This window comes from Gopherus evgoodei, chromosome 1 (assembly GCF_007399415.2).
Source record: "Gopherus evgoodei ecotype Sinaloan lineage chromosome 1, rGopEvg1_v1.p, whole genome shotgun sequence".
Lineage (NCBI taxonomy): Eukaryota > Metazoa > Chordata > Testudines > Testudinidae > Gopherus > Gopherus evgoodei.
In genome coordinates, this window is record NC_044322.1 from 243991346 (window position 1) to 244011140 (window position 19795).

Below are 19795 nucleotides of genomic sequence, written 5' to 3' on the forward strand. Positions count from 1 at the left end.
ACAAAAGCATTTCTGCACAATGCTCTAACTTCTCTGAATTTGATCATCTGAGAACTAAACAGTCAACACTAAAGTGTGTTCCATGTGTTTGGGGTTTGTGTGTTTGTTTTTTTAAATGAACACGAGGATGTTTGAATCAGGCCACTGAACTTAGATATTGAGACCTTTAGCATATTCAATCAATATTCTCTTTGTTTTACATTTTGTACCGGTGCAAACCACCACATACTGGTTCTGTGACAACAAATGACTGATTCTCTCTGCCTTTTACTCTCCCTCCCCCACTACTAATTCTACTTCAATGTGGGCTGTACCAGCTCACCAGAATCCTGGGCACATACTCACATTCTTTATTCCTAGCCTGCCCCCCTCGGCCGGTGCCAACGCACCTCCACTGCTATTTTTTGACTATATTAGCTAAATTAAAGCTAGCACAGGATGCTTACCTAAGCTGCAAATCATACAGTACCTCCAACTGTAACGTAGACATACCCTAAAACCCCATGCAACAAACCCCTCCCCCACAAAAAAAAACAAAACCTGGCAATACAGATAGGCCTTGCATCACACCTTGAACATCATCAGTCTGACAGACCAAAGGGGAAATAAATTCCCAAAGGGAATAGCAATATCCAGTCAGTAATCCTCTCTTGTTTAAGACAGAGTCCTGTTACCTTGAGTACTCCAGCTGATCATAACTGCCACACAATCACGCAAGGACAGAACTGGTAGGTTGGACCCCAGTCACTTAGGACTTTCTTTGCTAGAACTAGAGTTTGGAAAAGCAGCAAGCAATTTTATTTGTCACCTCCAGATTAAAAACTCTATTTAGAAATAGCCAAAATGTTGCCCCCCAAAGGGCTCAACCTTGCCTTCACTAGTATAGACACATAGCAACAGGTGTATTTATAAAAAAAAAAAAAAAAAAAAAAAAAAAGACACCCTCTACTAAAACAAGCCAATCCATTGTACATTTTTCTCCCTCCAAGGAGAGGATAAGAGAACCCACAACCTGTGGCAGATGTGTAGTCACGTTGCTTAATGCACTGCTGGAAAGCATTCAGATACTATGCTGGTGAGCCTAGAATAAAATCCTATACAGAATAGAACAGGATCTTTTAGCCAAGTGTGTGGGTTTGAAAGCACATTTGGAAGCTGCTGATTCCTGAACATCCACCAAAAGCTGGGGTACAACAAGAAGCCCCCTCCCAAAGGTCATGAGCCTGCTTCACCAACAGCAGACCACCCACTCAGTCAGAGAAACTGATAGAACATCTTCCTTAATTCCTCATTTTCCTTTCCCCCCACCCATAGAGATCAGTTCTGCCTTTTTTGGTCTCAGCCACAATTAAAATAGCCCTCATCTGATCCCCAAACTCTGTTGAATCCTATAAAATCTCTCCAGAAACAAGAGCTAGATTCATTAACCTGGGTGTCACTGGCACACTGGAGACACTGCAGCCCATATTGCAAGTGGCATGGGGCCACTGTGGACAGAAAAAACATCTGTAATTCTGGCCAACTGGCCACAACTTTGTTAACAATACACTTAGAGCAGAGGTGGGCAAACTACAGGCCATGGGCCACGTCCGGCCCAGCCCTTGAGCTCCCAGCCAGGGAGACTAACCTCCGCCCCCTCTCCCACTGTCCCCTCTCTCCCGCAGCCACGCTGCTGCGCGGTCAGCGCAGCTTGCACCCGCCTGCCCACCTTCCAGGCTTTCCAATAAGCCTGTCCTGCCACTCTGAGTGGCATGGTAAGGGGGCAGGGAACAGGGGTTGGGTAAGGGGCAGGAGGTCCCAGAAGCAGTCAGGGGACAGGGAGCGGTTGGATGGGGCAGAGGTTTAGGGTGGGGGGCAGTGGTCAGGAGACGGTGAGCAAGGGGGTTGAATAGGGGGTGAGATCCTGGGGGAGTTCCAAGAGGGGGCAGTCAGGGGACAAGGAGCAGGGGGGGGTTGGATAGGGGGTGGGATCCCAGGGGAGCAGTTGGGGTGGGGGGTCCCAGGAGGGGGCCATCAGGGGACAAGGAGCAGGTGGGGTAGTAAGGGGGTGGAAAGTGGATGGGGGCAGGGGCTAGGCTGCTTGGGGGGTTGGGGGACACAGCCTTCCCTACCCAGTCCTCCATACAGTTTCACAACCCCAATGTGGCCCTCGGGCCAGAAAGTTTCCCCACCCCTGACTTAGAGTAACCCCCCGACAGAATAACTCCTGTGATGCAATCACTCCTGGCAACAGCAAAAAAATAGGGGAGTTCCTCAGTCTTCCATCATTCTCCCTGATGGTGACTCTGGTTCAGAGCCTCTTAAATACTCTGGGGCATGGCCAATCCACTGGGCCCATTTGAGTGCTTTCATTACAAGGCCTGTCGGAGCAGAGATGCAGAGAATAGTATTATGAATTACCAGCAAGCTTCATAAAACCTGAGCTGTCACTGGATTTAAACAACCTGAACTAACCAGGTTAATCGTCCCCTGGAACAATTCTGCTGCTCAGGCCTTTCAGATGTGATGGTGCAGGTGAAAAAGCCTTTCTTCACATCCTACGCACCCAGGCATAAATCTGCAAACATTATTTATGCTGCAGTCAGACTCAGTTTGAGCCTTTTGCTGATTTCCTTCTTGTTTCCTCAATCTCAGGTCACCTGAATACCGTGACAACCTGTAAGGATGAATCGAGCACAAAAAATTGTTTAGGAACAAGTGAATCAATGACCAGGCTGGTCTGATGTTTGTATGAAAACAAAGGAAAGTTAATCAAATGTATTTCAGTGTCCCAAAACATATGCCAACATGCACTAAATTGGCTTGGAAAAGGGGGTCAATGATTCAAAATCTGGCCAAAAAGGGACTTGCTGCTCTCCCCCTTTAAAAAAACAAAACCAAAAAACAAACCACAGTAAATGGAGCACAGGGACTCTTTTCATGGGGCATCCTCTAAAATGTGGATCAGTTACCTGAAACTTCTACTGATCCAGGTTTAGCTGTATGCTTGCCCAATCCTTTAGCTGCCTCAGTTTTAAAACATTGTAACACAACATATTTGGAGACCATCAATACTTAAGACCAATAGATTTTACAGCCAGAAAAGACCATTCTGATCCTTCAGTCAGATCTCCTCCACAAAACAGGCCACAGAAGCTTGCCCAGTAATTTCTGTATCAAGTCCATAACTTTTGTTTGACTTAGGGTGACCAGATGTCCTGATATTATTGGGACCATCCTGATATTAGGGGTTTTGTCTTAGATACACAATTATACTCTGCCATTCCCTTCTCCCCCACTCCCCAAAAAAGTGTCCCAATTTTTCACACTTGCTATCTGGTCACCCTAGTTTGACCTATAGCGTAAATCAATACATACTTAGGGATCTCTATATGCTTAATTGCATGCTTGAATAAGCACTGAGAGAGCTGCACTTTTGAATAATGAACCTTTTTTTTTTTTTTTTTTTAGTCCAATCCTCCAGCCCTCTCTGAGACAAACTGAGCGCTGGAGCAGGCGATGTGGTATTAAATGTGAAGTGTTGTTATGCATTGCATTTTGGTTTTTTACTGTTATTTTTGCAATTTTATCAATTATTTACTTTATTATTTTACAAAATTATGCATTTTGATTATATAATTTAAAAAATTTAAATTAATGCTTAAATTCCATAACATAAGATTTTTAAAAGGCTCCACTTCAGCAAAGTACTTCACCAGCTTTAAACACTGGCTTCATCTGGACTGAAGTGCTTAAAGTTAGGCATATTCACAAGTACATTGGGGCTAAAATCCCTGAACAGACAAAAATACATCCAAACCCTGTGCTCTGCTTCTGGAAACTTTATTCCCTCTTTACACAAGTCAAAACTTGACAAGAGCTCACTGTCAGATTATGCAGGAAATCTGCAAGTTTCACCAAGGTGTGATCTTCTACTTTTTCACACATTATTGTATCATGCCGTGCCAGAACACTAATGTATGCACAGTTCTAAAATAACTCATTTTATTACAGCACAACACTGAAAACCGTACTAAAAACCCAATCAGCAGAGCTCTAGAGATTTGTTCCCCCGTCACTTGAAAATAGATAAAGAGTCACAATTGCCTTTCTTACCAAGAAGTGGGATGGGGAGGGAAACCAGATGCCACAGACTCATCATTCCAAATCTTTTTAATGGAACTCTGTTGGTGTCAAATTGGTCTTTGGTCACAGTGTGATGGGACAACGGGATTTAGTAAAATGTAATCAATTTGTAAACTAGAAATATATTTTTTCTTCTCTCAAATTTGAAACCAACACTTTTTTTTTTGTTGGCCTACTTTCTTTTAAGTTGCTTTTTAATTATTTATTAAAATGCAATAATGCATTACTTTGCTGTGCAAATGTTGAGAAGGAGATATGTTATCTTCGCTTGAAAAAGATACTATGTGGTTAAACAGGGGTTTATTTAAAGATATTTTGCAGGTAATACTTTCATTTCTCTGTGTGTGTGTGTGAGATCACTTGATTGAATGAAAGAAAACAAACACATGTATAGCTCTATAGAAGAGCAACACATGGTCAGCTGGACCAAAACATTAGCTCTCGGTCTCTCACTCTCTCGATACATATAAAGTATAACAATAAAACGCATCAGGAAACAGTTTAAGGGGATGAACTAAAGCCCACTGAAGTCAATAAAAAGGATACCCTGGGTCTTGAACTCTAACCAGAGGGTGGAATCCTGGTTCCACGGTAATCAAAGAAGCCAATAGCAAAACTACCATTGATTTCACCCAGAGGCTGGGATTTTCAAAGCAGCTATGAGAGTTACTCTCTCAAATCCCACTGAATTCCAACAGTCATTGGGAGTCTAAATCCCTCAGGTGCCTTTGAAAATCTCAGGCAGAGTTGAGCTGTGATCCATATCATAGACAAATTGAGCGTTCCACTTTTACAGGCTCTGATCATGCACTCGCTGAAATTAAAAGCAAAGCACTTGTTGACTTTAATGGGTTCAAAGCTAGGCCCCTAATGCCAGTCTTGCAGCCAATGGACATTTTGGGTGTTTCATGACTGTGTGCTCATAATATAGACAGAGTATTGACCTAAGGAAAAAATGACCAGCAAGTACTACTAAATGAACACTGACATTTAAACATTATATAAAGCAAATTGGTTTCCCTAAAAGTTTTTATTTTTTTTAAATTTGTGTGTAGTGGGGGAGGGGGTGTTTCACTCTGTTTTCTTGGTTATATTGCAATCTCTTCTAACGCCAACTATGTAATACTGCCTCAATGTTATTCCTCTGAGCCCAATTCAACACAAATTCCACATGGCTTCTGCAACCACTGCAGCCTCCCACTCACGCCATCTTTCAGAGCTCATGCATCACAGATTATCACATCAGAAAGTTTCACTGAATCTACTGTTCCTATTATTTCACCACAGCTTTAAAAACTTGGAAGTCAAATGTTCAAAAATGCAGAAGTGACTTAGGAGCCTGAGTCTCCTTTTCCAAAAGTGTGTCAGCACGAAGCACTTGGGGCCCTGAAAGTCAACATGATGAAGTGCTTATGTCTCTTTTGAAAATTTTACCTCTAGGCCTTAATTCAGCAAAGTGCTGAAGCAAATAGCTTAACTTTTGGCATGTGCTTACATGTTTTGCTGAACTGAGAGGCTTAAGCACATGCTTAAAGTTAAGCACACACTAAATGCTTCACCTAATTAGGGCCTTAGACCAGTTTTTGCACAACTCATGCTATATTCTGGATCAATTTATGGTGGGAGCAAAAATTCAGAAGTGTTTCAAGTCACCTTTGTTTGGAATGAGCGAAAGGTATAAAATATTCTTATCTAAATAAGTGTATTAGGGTCCATGATTTTAAGAGTAAACATTTTTCCTCCTATGACTGGTAATAGAATAGGATTTTGAAATTAAACACAGCCAGAAGAAAAATACTACAAGGACTTTAAGACATTTCAGCCCCCTATGCAAAGGAAACTTTAAAATAAAGCCTTATTGCTAATTTTATATATATCATATGCAGAATACTCTGCATATAAGTCCTGTTGATATTAAGGGCATTTTATCCAAATCTGAGCCATTTTCCTGAATACAACTTTTTTTAAGTTTAGAATTTCTCTCAATTTTCCCTTTATTTTATTTTTTTTAAAACACGTTTCCCACTTTGATACTTCCAGCTAGGAGTTGCTTTGAAAAGCTGAATTTTTGTGCTGATAGAGGGTGATCAATAGGGAGTGCTTTTGCATCAGAAGGAGCAAGATTTTTTTCCTCTGCCTCATTTAAAGCATATCATTCATCTCTACCATCTGAGGGCTTCTCTGTGACCTATGTGAAGTGAGGTGATGGCCTCATTACAGTTCCTGGTGGAAAAATAGTTCAGACCACAAAAACTACCAAACTGGTTGCCTTTTTAGCAATCTCATCAGATAATTCAAGGAAGACATTTCCGACCCAGCAAATCACTTTAGCATATGCTTAATTTTAAGCATGTAAGCAATTGTACAACCATGTGCTTAACCAGAAGCACATACTCAAATGTTTTGCTAGATCAGGGCCCACCTGGGTAGGGAGGGCTGAACTCCTCTCTTATCCCTTGGGTTGCTCCCTGCAGATCAAATTTGAGATGAAGCAGTGCACATGACACACTGTTGCTGCATGTTTCAGGCTGATTGAGGCCTTCAGTTTCCAGAATTGTTTATCCATTGCTTTTCACAAGCACTAAATTCACATGTGTATATATATGTCCAACAAAATTTCCTTGTTTGTCATCTGATTTATGCAAGACTGAAGATTGTAGATTAATCCCTACAATTGCAGAATTTCCATCATATTATCCAAAATGTTACTCACCTAAGGCATCTCTGTTTAGAGGAATATTTGAAAATAAACGATACATGTCACAACTACCTCCACTCCAGCTCTGTCTTTGTCAGATGTCAGCAGTGAGTATGAAACTAACGTCATCAACCCAAAACTGTCAAGTTTGCACAGAGAACAAAAAAGCTCATCCTAAATTTGTAGCTATCTAAAGCATAATACATGTTTGACACCTGGAAACTTCAACTTGCTCATCTTAACAACAACAAATAAACTTTCTGCAGGATAGTTCACTTATACAGACCCTCCCTCCCTCGAAGGCTAGACTCTATCAATGTTCATTCCACAGAAGCAGGACTATCCTGCCTCTAACTACAGTTTATAAATGGGTGACAAATATAAAACCAGCCCCAAGCTCAAACAAGCACCAGTAGCTGCCATAAAACTAGATAATGTTTTCACCTTTCTTAGCCAAAAGGCCGAGAAGCGATCTTCTCCCAGTTGTGTTTGAGTAACATATTGTATTAATGTGTTAGCTATTTCAGGGCCATTAACCATCCTTTTCTGATTCTTAAATAGTCTGCATACCAGGTTACAATTAAGCTGTAGTGGCATATATAGGTGACTTGAATTCGGGTATTTTATTATCCTGAATTTCCCTCTATTTATTATTTGATTGGTAGGACTTGATCCTGCACTCCTTACCCAGGCAAAACTATGACTGACTTCCATATACAGAAAGTGGAGGCAAGATTTTCAAAATAACTAGTGAATGTGGGTGTCCCTCCTGAGACACTTTAAACAAGCCCGATTTTCAGGACTGTCAAGCATCTGCCCTCTAAAAATTAGGCCTCTCAGGTGTCTCCCACTGGGCACCAAAATCACTAGTCCCTTTTGCAAATCTTGGCCGTTATATTTAGGGCTATATGGATACATGAAGATATTGGCCTCAGCATCAGGATTTTAGACTGAAGTTAGTGAGAATTTTGCCTGAACAAAACACCAAGAATCAAACTATCATCCTTCAAGTCCTAAAGAACAGATTACACCTGAAGAAGTTTAGATCCCAGTAGTAATCTGGTACTTTTGAAATTGTTTAAGGAAAAGTCTTGTTTGGGGGGAAATGGGGAAGAGGAGAAAGAAATGGGATAAACAGTTGGTTTAGACACATTACATACAAGATATCTTCCCCCCAAATAAACAGAAATCAGAATATGTCTTAAAATCACCTTGAAACTGCCTGATTTACAATGGTTTTTAATGATCCCTGAGTTTTTCTGTATAAATCTGCTTCAAGAAGCTTGGCTTCCTGCTAAGAAGCAAGTTGCTGTTTCATTAAAAATTGTATCCCCCACTAAGAGAAACAATATCTCCATTCTCTGATAGGGGATACTAAAACAGCGACAGGTATTGCTTTAAAAAAAAAAATCTAGTTAACTTTTTAACCCATACATTCTTACTAAGTAAACATTTATTTAACTAGCTAACATATTATAACTGTTTCCTGCAGGTTTTGTTTATATCAAAACTAAAGCATAACACAGGACTACCATAAACTGAAAACATTCAGATATTTGCATCAATTAGCTGCTTGTCCAAAAATGGGTGAGATCTTACATCAGTTTAAAAGGCTGCCTCCATAAACCCTATTCAAAGTTGCACTATTTTAATTTAAAGATGTGATTTTAATCCAATTTAAATGAACAGTTGCTAAACATAGTGTGGATACTCAATCAATTTAAACCTGCCATATCTATTTATCTTTGTGCAGTGAGGAATCACTTTAAGCTACATAGATATACCAGATGCAGATCAGATTAAGAGTGCCCAAACTGTGTATTACCAGTGGTTTAACTACATCTGTTTTTAAACACATTTAAAATTAAACTGGTGCAACTCTGAATATAGTCAAGGCCCCAGTTACTTCTGCTCATGACCCAATAATGTAAGTATCTCCCTAATGAAATGACTAGCTGCACATTCTTTGTTTTAAAAGTTACCCCTTAACTTAGGCCTGATCCTGCAAAATGCTGAGTGCCTCTTGGGAGGTACTGAACATTCTCAAATTCCCAAAGGGGCACTCAGTCACCAACAGGTTTAGGAACTATGGCGCCAAACTTCCTGCATCTTAGAACAAACCAATATAGGACATAATTTCCTCAGGATTTTGGCAACAATCATGCCAAGGATAAAAAGACCCTAATAGCAATGTATGATTTTGCACTATATATGATTCTGTAGTTCTGTGAGGTTTTGTATCAGTGGTAGGTGCTGCTTTAAAAATAAGTGTTGACCTATATTTTTCAGACAGTTTATTTCCTTGAAATATACATGGTTACCCTGGTCCTTAAAGTCTGATCACCCTAAGCTGCCACCAGCTTCTCAAGGATTTCATTTAATTTAAAAGTACAACAGAAGGGGGAGGGAAGGAAGACTTTCTATTAAAGGACAATTCACTTTCTATTAAAAGACAATTTCTTTTAGCTGAAAAATTGTCAGCTCTGCTGAGGGCCAGTGGATCAAATTTAATGCTAACAAAGTGCTGCTCATTGTAAGAGGTGGTGCTCAGGGCCACTCAAGTTCGATTTCTGGTGTTGTTACTGGGTTTAGGAACTGTAACCTAGGTGAGCAAAGATTTGCTAGGTATTTGATGCACCAGGCAAAATGGCATTCTTACAATCACTTGCCTCCCAAGTGGATGGAAAGCCAGCAGGAGATTAGTAATTGTCCTTCTGCCTCTGAAAATGGCCACTATTAATAGAGCCCAGTGTGGGTTACCTATGGGCCTCAGTCCATGCTTGAGATCCAAAGAAAAAATAGACAGAAAAAGACTGAAACAGACTGAAGATAAAGTTCTCAGAAATATTAAAGAACACCCTCCTCAGACTGTCAGGAAGCATATGTTTTCCGCAGACTGAAAAATAAAAGCATGTGTGCATTGGTAAGCAATAAGGAGAACTTGTGCAGACTTTGCATTTTACATATTGAGAAAACACCATATACACCTCTACCCCATATAACACTGTCCTCGGGAGCCAAAAAAAAATCTTACTGCGTTATAGGTGAAACCGCATTATATCGAACTTGCTTTGATCCGCTGGAGTGCGCAGCCCCGCCCCCTAGAGCGCTGCTTTATCGTGTTACATCCGAATTCGTGTTATATCGGGTCGCATTATATCAAGGTGGAGGTGTACATACACACAAAGAGGGTAAAGGAACCAGGAGACATAAAGGGCAAAGTGCTACAAGGATGACAATGAATCTTAAGTACTTCTAAGGTGTCCATCACTGAAGTAAGAAATTTAAAGGATCCAAGCTCCCTTAACAACCTGTATGTCCTCTTCCCTGGGCAGGCTCCACCATATAACTCTATACACAATGTCAATGAATGTAGATGAATAATATCCTAATTAGAGATAGTCAGACCTAATGTTTTGGTCTGGTCCTCCTCCTGCGCGCTCTCATTTCTCCCAAAATTTCCAGAGAAGTAGAGAGGGGAAGGCTTGGATTCAAATCTCCCAATCCTACAATTTTAGTCCCTGAATGGATCTCAGTCAGAAAGAGAGTCTTTTCTGGACAGAAATCTCTAACAGCTCACAAGTTTTCAGCACCATTCATCCTGAAATCATCTCTGGTTCAACCTCAAAAATCAATCCCTCACCTAAACTTAATCTGGATCTGAACATTACCACACAGGACTAACACTCAGATGAAAAGATTAAACTGAGGTATAAAAGGAGAACCTGCAGTATGTTAAACAAAACCTGCATTCTGTAAAAGGACACTCCAATAGTATAGGGCCCATCTTTTTTCAGGCAAAGCTTTCAATGCCTTCAATGGATGTATCACCTTGCCTGTTCAAAGAACACAGGATTATTTATATGCAAAATTAGGGAAAAGATACTTCACTGCTAACTGGAAAAATACTATTATAATGGCAATCTACTGAGAATGGTCAAAAACATTACAGCTTACAACAGCGCCACTGCAGTGTTTTGGCAAGGTTTTATTTTTCCTAAACTTTAGAAAACTTGTTCCACTGAATGCTCTGTTTTTTGGTTCACTCTCAAAATCCAGATCACAGCAGTTTATATCATTGTAGGTAGGAGTAACAAGGCAGAAACAAAGTTCCTATATACCTACAGCATTATAATACTGTCACTAGCATCAAATCAAACGTATTGCTACTCTTTTCCTTGTTATGCAGTACATACTGGTATTTAGCTAAGCTACTTATAAACTTACTTGAAATATAATATTATTTTAGGCAGGGCCGGCTTTAGGAAGTGCGGGGCCCAATGCGAACATTTTCGGTGTGGCCCTGGCAGGCATGACTACCAAAAAAAAAAAAGCCTTTTATTTCTTTCATGTATTATTTACTTTCCATAACTATATAAATAATACAATTATATATTATGTACATTGCATCATATATGCTGTTGATTGCTTATTAATGACCGCCATTTCACATGTGTGGGTCCCTGCCACTCCCTGCGGGTGTGCACATGTGTGGGTCCCAGCTGCTACCTGCCCCCCTCATTGAAGCAGGTGTGCAGGGTTACTGCCCTGGGAACTGCAGGGCAGCAGTGGACATGAGGCTGGTTGGAGGCAGGGCAGGGGCTGACTGGAGGCAGGGTCTAGCTGCAGGCAGGGCAAGGGGTGCAGGGCTGGCTGGAGATGGGGGTGTGGGGTGGGCTGGCTTCAGGCAGGGCCGCAGGGGGATGCAGCGGCGGTTGAGAGGGCTGGAGACAGAGGAGTGCGGAACTGGCTGGCTTCAGGCAGCGGGGTGCAGCAGGGATTGGCTGGAGACAGGGCAGGGGGTGCGGGGCTGGGTAGGATGTGTAATTGAAGAATTACTTTTTCCACAGTCCTGAATGTCAAGGAACTATCCAATGTGAACAACACATCCAACATCTTAACTATATTGCTACTAACCAGTCTAAATGAGGCTGGCAAGTAAAATAAAATAAAAAAATGCAGTAACACACATATATGTATGTATGTATGTATGTATGTATGTATGTATATTGAACATTAGCATAGTTTCTCAATGTACAGATCTCAGAAATATCCCTTCCCATTTCAGCATTTATTAGTAAACTGTCCGAAGAATTAATTTGACTGAAAAAATGTTAAGCTACCTAAAACTCTTACCCCACCACTATAAGATCATGACACTATAAGATTTATGTTTCCCTAACAGGAACTCAAATTTATATAGGGGACATTTATATGTTTACAGTTTCCTTTCCAAAAGCATATACTGTTCCATCATTTACAAAACTTCATATTAGACTAAACCAGCTATACGCACATGCACACACAATTGAACTGAGTTAACCTGAAATAGTGAATATATCTCTCAAATGCTAATTTGCTTACAAAAGATGATTGTGGCTTTAAAGTCTTATATTCCATATAGTAACACTCTGCCAAAACAGTTCAAGTTCAATAAAAAGTTCTGATGCAAGGCTTCCATGCATAATGGCCATGTGTTTATCAGGTTTTCATGTTCAAAAATATGAAGGCATGACATATACATACTATGCATTCACAAAATGCAACAAATTCATGTCAGTCTCTCTTTAAGAGCAGAAGAGTTCTATAAGACAAACATTTGGATATTACTATATCTAAATTACACATTCACCTCTCCCCATAGTCCCAGTTAAGTATTTGTAAACTACGTATTTTACACAATGGATCCACTTTTTAGACAAAGATTAATTTTCTACCACGGGAAAGGACTAGGGGCTATTTAAAAAAAAACAGATATTGTATTCTGATTTTTATGAGGTAGGTTTCTGGATAGAAAATACCAACAATTTACAGAGGAACTCTGAACAAAAGACTAAGAAACATCCCTCATTTACAAGAATTTGATTTAAATCTTAGCAGTTTTTCTTCCAAATGTCTACAACTGGCATGCAATGCCATTAATTTATCTGAAATCAAGCTTAAAGCTGAATTCTTTGAAAGACAGCAAAATACATCTTTATGAAAAACTTTTTCCTAATTTTAGGACAATTCTAACTTCAATTTCTCAAGAGTTAATAAACAAAACACACACACTTGCTATCAGACTCTCTTTAAAAACACTAGTTCACAGACGTCCTTCCTATAATCCTGCTGAATTCTATTTTTTTTTTTAACTGAAATGTTGAACGCCTACAAATCTTCCGCGTGTCTATTTCACTGGCCTGCTGGTTTAAAAAAAAAAATGCCTGAGGTCATTCTTTATGAGCAGAAGGGAAACAAATCACTCAGACCCAGTCTGTTTGGAGATTCCCACACTTATTACCCAAAATCCCACTGATTTCTATTGGTTCTGCCCTTGATCACACTACAGTGCTGAGACTGAATGCAGTCCCTAGGGAACAATGATCATGTTCTTCTTGACGAACAGCTCTAGTTATTCTAGGATCACAGTTGGGTTAAAATAAAGTCCCTTACATTTCTGTAAAAAGTTGGCTGAGTTCACTCCCACCTCCAGTTTTGGAGGAGGGGGAACATTAGAACAATATGCGTGCATTGACTGACAGACTATATTTTTCTTAGATGTTTTCTTTTTGGTAGGAAAGCAGCTGAAATGACTGACCAAGAGCATTTAATCCATTTTCCAGAGTCAGACAATTTCTTAAGGAGCAATGAGGTTTGTAAACTATAAGGAACATGCTTAGTGAAATATGTAACCAGTCTCTTTAGGCTGCTCTCCCACGCGAATGTGCCTTGCTCCCAGCGGATCGATACTCTGCAAACTGCAGCTAGCATAGGCAAACATTTCCAGACCCAACACGAGTTTAACTCTCCCGATCTCCTGTTGTTTGAGCCCAGGGCAAGGGGGAGTTCTCAGGGCACAAGCCCTTAAAAGCGGCGAAGCAGTTTTCACTTTACACTCACACACACAAAAAAGGAGGCAATTAAAATAATGTAAAGCTTCCTGTCTGCGAAATCCTCCAGAATCCTGAGGGATGAGCAATGTTCTTGCCACTCCAGGAGAGTTCCCTTCCTTACAACCCCGCCCGGCCCCCCACCCGCATGCAATCAATGAAGGCGTGACAAGGTGCACTGAACTTTAGGAGGTGCGCAAGACCCTGGAAACATCCCACCAGTGTTGACGGATCGTCCTCAAACACCCCACCACTTGCCCCCTTCCACTGTGGGGGGGACTTCGCCCGTTTAGTTTCACACCCTCCCCAAAGGCAGTTGCCCCCTTTCTAAAGCCAAACTCGCCCGTTTCTCCTAAGCCCCAGCACCTTCGCCCCCTCCCCATTCAGCATTGAATCACATCCCCCCTCCTGCTGAAGCTGGGAACCAAGTGCTGAGTGGAGAGCAAGCCCCTGAGGCAAATCTCTGTTGCTCTGGACATCTGCCCCCTTCTCACTATCCGCAACAAGCCAAGTTAAAACGGCTCTGTGAGAGCACCTACCCGGTCTCTTTAATGTCTCCTCTTGGCGTGGGATGCTAAGTGATACAGGGCTGGGGGGGGAGTAGGGAGGACACCGGAGGTGGGTATAGAGTTGATCTCTTCCCTTCTCTCTCTCTCAAGGACGAGGTGAAATCCCTTTGCTGGTCATGAGGCGGCTTCAGAGACAAACAACACAATGCGAGTGCAAATAACAAAAGGAAAAGAGAGCGAGAGAGAAAGACTGGCAACAGTGGGGGAGGAGAAGCTTTCTGTGCAATCTCCTGCCACCTCAGACACCCTGGAAAACGGGAAGGGGGGCGAGAAAGGGAGAGGGGAATAAGTGGCGAGTCCCTCTCTCACTTCAGCTGTCTTCTGATCTTTCCTAAACAAACCCTGACCTCTTTCCTGAGGAGTGCCCCCCTCCCCACGCTCCCAGTCCAGCCAAATACAGAGAGTGGAATTCGCTTTCGTCTCTACTGCTGCAGCTGAGTGTCTAGATTTTAAATAACACGCCGATTACTGACACCGGGCAAGGATTAAAACAAATCTGCCCCCCACTTAAAGGAGCACTATAAACATGCAAACGGGGAGGGTGATTTACCCCCCCCCCCTTTTTAACTTCTTCCCAATGCAGAAATGATTGCCGATGCCTGGGAAATGATTACCTGGTCCCCTTCCAGGAGGAGAGTCCGCTCCACTCTATTTGCTAAGAATAAACATCCGAGAGTTATCGTGTGGGTGCCTGTGTATGTGTGTCCAAAGGAACCTCTTGTAATGCATGCAACTGACAGACCGGTGCAAACGCACAACACACACACAGTCTGAAGAGACCACTGCAGCCAGCCTCTCGAGTCTCTTCTTTTAGCTTCCTCTCTTAATCCTCAAGCGCCTTGGCTGGACGGATCCCCTATTTTTAGAAGCTACTAATTTTACAAAAAGGGAAAGGAAAGTAGTTAGGGGCGTTTTTATTGTTCCCTTCCCTTCCCCACTCTCCAAAGCAGAGGAGCAATCAGTGAGTGCAAGAGGCACAGGAGACGGGGGATCGGAGCTGAAACAGTCACACAGTCTATAAAATGTGGCGGGTTTGAAACAAAACAGTCCTCATCCGAGTCATCCTCACCCACCGTCCGTGCTAATCGCTTAGTTCCTGCTTTCCCGCACGGCGGGGGGGAAAGACGCCCCTCTGCTTTCCACCGGCACTCCGAGAAGTCCTACACAAAGTTACATCATCACCCGACAGCCCTTAGGTAAAGCACCGAGCCTACACTGGCTGAGACTCCAGCACAGGCTTGACCACTAGCTGGGTCCAGCGCTCTCTGCCGATCTTACTTTCATTTACTTAAAACAGCTGCGGGGGTGGTTTTGTTTTGGTTTTTTTGGCCACACAGCAATCTCAATCAATCACACACAATAAGGAAGAACGGGGGGGAGGGGGAGATCCACTCACTATTACCTCTCCCTAAAACTACACAGAATGAGATATGGGTTATTCGTCGGGGGAGGAATAAAAGCTTTGATCCACAATCTCTCACTCTCTCTCCTGGATTTGAATGCTCTCTCTTTCTTATTTCTGTCATTTTTCTTCAAAAGCTCATCAGTTGACTGCAGCCATGTCTCCAGGCATTCCCAGCATTTCCCAGAGTGCATCACCACCAACAGGAGATCAATGACCACATACTGTTTACTCTTAATACCAGCAGGACTACAGCTGAAGTTGGATGGTGGTGTGTGGGTTTGTTGGTTTTGGGTTTTTTTTTTTAACTTGAGAGTGGAGGAGGGGGAGGGAAGGCGATGGGGGGTAGAGTGTGCATGTTTGCATGATTTTGTTTCTTAACAGTCATTTTCTGACTGCATATAAAACAGTAGTTTGTAGGCAAATTGATTTCCTGGTCACATGCAGTATACACACACACCGCTCACAATGCATTCAGGTGGAAAATAGTCATCTTTATTTCTATACCCTGGAACTGCAGGGATGAAGGAGAGTCACTCTGATTTCTTTATTAATAAAGTAGCATTTGCACTTTTTAGATAGGGGTATGTTATGGAATCTCTTGCAAGAGTCTTATTTTTAATTGACTATTTTATCCACAGGCTTTTGTAAACTGGATAAACGGGTTCAGCATGATTTTAGATTGATTTGTAAGCAAAGAATGGAAAACGAAGAACGTTTTGTGTGCCAAATTGTTAAAGGAAAATAAGTCTGGTTATTATTCATCTCCACAGAGAGAAGTCTTATCTTCTACAAATATTTGATACTGGGCCTAGTCCAATAATTAACAGACCAATCAAACAATTTCACTACTTCTTCCAGGGACTTTAAAAGTCATTATATAGAGTTCATAAGCATTACAATCATTTTTGTCTTCTTTGATGCATTATTGTGTGTGATCTTTCCAATTCATACCCCCCCAAAAAATGATTTTACTCTGATGCAAAAGGACACTAACCATTAACTGCATGGATAATATCCACAACTGTGGATTCACTGATGCCTCCAACTCTCTGCGGAAGAGGGAGGAAAAAAAATAAAATAAAGGATGATACTTTCTATATCTGAGATTCGAGAGAGAGATTCCTCTTTTTTCACATCCTTAGTACCTGTAAGACAACAATTCCCAATAAGATCTTGCATGGGGAAGAAAGAAATATGGGCAAAAGACTACTGCCCTACACCTTGTGTCATCATTTATACCATTGCAAAATGGGTGTGAAATGCTTCTTTCCATAACAGGATCGCAGCATTTTACTCCCACTTTGCAATGTTATTAACCACACATGGTGCCCAGGCAGTGGTGAATTGGACCTAGCCACAGAAGCCTGCACATTAGTTGTAATCAAAGTTGTGAGCAAGGTTTTTCTGCCAAACCTCCCCCCACCCCTTATGTGGCCAAAAATGCAAATTCAGCAACACAGAAATGTTTTGTGACTTTGAGACAGTTTCTCCAAAACAATTAGGTAGTCTTGGGGGGGTTTTCTCAGACAAAGTCAAAACTTTCGTTTACAGCATTTTAAAAACCAGTTTAGTTTTTCAGTTTGAAATTACTTGTTTCAAAGTTTACTTCAATTTTATTTAATATTTTTTGCTAAATATAAAATGCTCAAAATGGAAACAAAGCATTTCATATCAGGTTAAATAAAACATTTAATTCAACCCAAAATAAACTGTTTCAACTTTTTGATTTGCCAAAAATTAAAAAAAAAATTCAGGTCATCCTAAAACAATCCCCCCTGATACTTCTGTAATTGCCAGTGAGCCAAAAAAATCAGTTATTTGCACAGCTCAAGGCATGAGTAATGAGCTCTTGGTCAGGCTTCTTCCCATTAGGCTGCATGAAATGTGTCTAGAATGAATGCCCAGACCTTTCAGAGCTCCTTGTAAGCCCCTCCCACATTTCCCACAAACATCACCTCTGCCTATCTGGTAATGACTGACTGGGCAGACCCCTTAAGCCTCCAAACAGTTCAAGGCAAGAAAGCAAGTAGGGTGGTGGAGACCAAGATTATGGGGGAGGAGGAGAAAAAGCCAAATGGAGCATCCCGATGCATTTTATTTAAAATCAAACGCACAATGGGTGTGAAGATTGTATTATATTCTCCAGGATCTGTATTTTTCTACTTGTACAATAGTCCGAAGATGTTCAATGGGAAACAAAATTGTAAAAAGCCCCATTGGCCTGATGCCAGGTACATTTGATCCTTTGTTAAATAATGAGGTCATTTTGTCTTGCAAGCCTCTGTACCCCTATTTCCCAGCAGTTTTGAAAACTGGTAAGGTCCTTATAAGTGCCAACTATCTGCCTTTGGGGGTGGGGGGGGAGAGAATAGTCCTTGTTTTATTTTACATTTTAACAAAATTTTACCATTTCTCCACTGGGTCCTATCAAAATGTTCCGCCAGGAAAATGCTTCTCATTAGAACATAAAGCTGTGCCCTCATTTCTCTCCCCTCCCAAACGTTTATAGCTATCTGATGTTAAGAGTAGTAATGTTTGCTAGCTAGTATAGCTGGGAGAGGGTTTTCAGTAACTTTCTTCACTGGATCACCCTCAAAAAGTGTCAAAGATCATTTTCATTTTGCCATTACTGAGCATTAGAAAAACAGTAGAGAGAGGCCAAGGGTACCAGGTTTTGTTCTTAATATTGCATTTGCAAAACTTGGATTTCAATTTTCAAACTCAAAGGAGGGGTGCTTTGGATATTGGTTCTGTTTTATTCAAATCACTTACATTTAGAGTCTTTGGATAAAAGATTTCAACCTATCTCTAACCATTTTTTTCCCGGCAGAGCCATTTTAAACAGAAGCCCTATTTCATTCAAATACCCAAAGCCTAGAAATAGGAGGGTTAAATATGAGATCCACCTTTTAGCCCTGTTTCTGCAAGGAGAACTATGTGGGCACACCTCTTTGCCTTCATAGAGCCCCATTGACTTCAGCAGCCTGTGTGCTTCTCTTTGCAGAATTGGGGCCATGGAGACAAAACATGCACTTTACCAAAGAGTGGCCATGTATGCGAATTAGCTACCAATATGCTTTCCCTTAACAATAAGCGATTTGTATTCTCTAATACTTCATACCACTATTTCTACCTAAACCAAAGAGGGTGAGACATGCTCTCAGTCTGATAACGGTAGTGTTTTATACTTACTTTGGTTGCAATGGAGAATCAGGCCCAGGTACTCTAAAATGGCATCTTCTACATGTCTGTGAAGCTTACACCATTGTTATAACCTTAAAGTCTTATCAAATGCAAGACACTGACTGAAAGTTTACAGGCCTCCTTATTGGTATCAGAGTCCACCAGCGCTCAGACTACTGTGTGAGAGTTACCTAGTTAACAGAACAGCCCTACCTGTTCTCAGACTGTCGTATTGTCATCCTTGCCTTTATGTACTGAGCCTTTACCCTCTTCTCCACCTTAAAATTATCCCATTATTTGCAGAGCTTCCTGAGAAAAGAAAAAACCTTAACTTACAATAGAACAATCTGCCTCGTGTAGACCCTACCCTATCCCATTCCCCTCCACAAAAGCCAGTACAGACTCCTAGCTACAATATGTCTAGCAGACTTCTGAGTAGTTCTCGAAATAAAGCCATATCGAAGATCCTGGTTCATTAAATGATGCTATTGTTTGTCCCTTGTGTAGGACGCTCCGTTTTTCCATGCAGTTTCTCTTCTGATGTTTGCCCTCGGACTAAATAACCATGAGATAAAATGAATTGCAGTAAAATACCTAAAAAGACGACTTAGTTTAGTTACCAATTTAAGTTTTGTTAAATACAGAAAAAAGTGTGTGTGTGTTTGGGGTGGGGAGATGGAAACAAAACCCAAGGAGGAGAAACAAATATTAATTTAAAAAATAATCAGTGCAAAGTTTCTTTTTTTCTTCACAATTGGGGTAGAGAAGAGATCATAGTTTCAACATTCCTCCATAAGTGCAAGAATTTTTTTTTTAAATTAGCTAACTATAACCAAAAAGCAAAGCTGTCTACTCCGATTCGTTCACGCACAGTGAAAAGGAAAGTAAATATTCTAACTGGTGATAAGTTCAATTTTAAAAACCTTCAGTTTTAATAATTTAG

The 19795-nt window shown here is 41.1% G+C and overlaps 1 protein-coding gene across 1 annotated transcript in view; it reads right to left on the reverse strand.

Moving 5' to 3' along the window:
* Window positions 1-14952, reverse strand: part of SOX5 (SRY-box transcription factor 5) — an 880866-nt gene extending 865914 nt beyond the window's left edge. Inside the window, exons 1-2 of the mRNA XM_030541505.1 lie at window positions 14879-14952; window positions 14235-14389 (exon numbers count right to left, since the gene is read on the reverse strand). The gene's annotated coding sequence lies outside the window, so the exon portion shown is untranslated. The remainder of the gene's footprint in view (window positions 1-14234; window positions 14390-14878) is intronic.
* Window positions 14953-19795: the final 4843 nt, after the last annotated feature.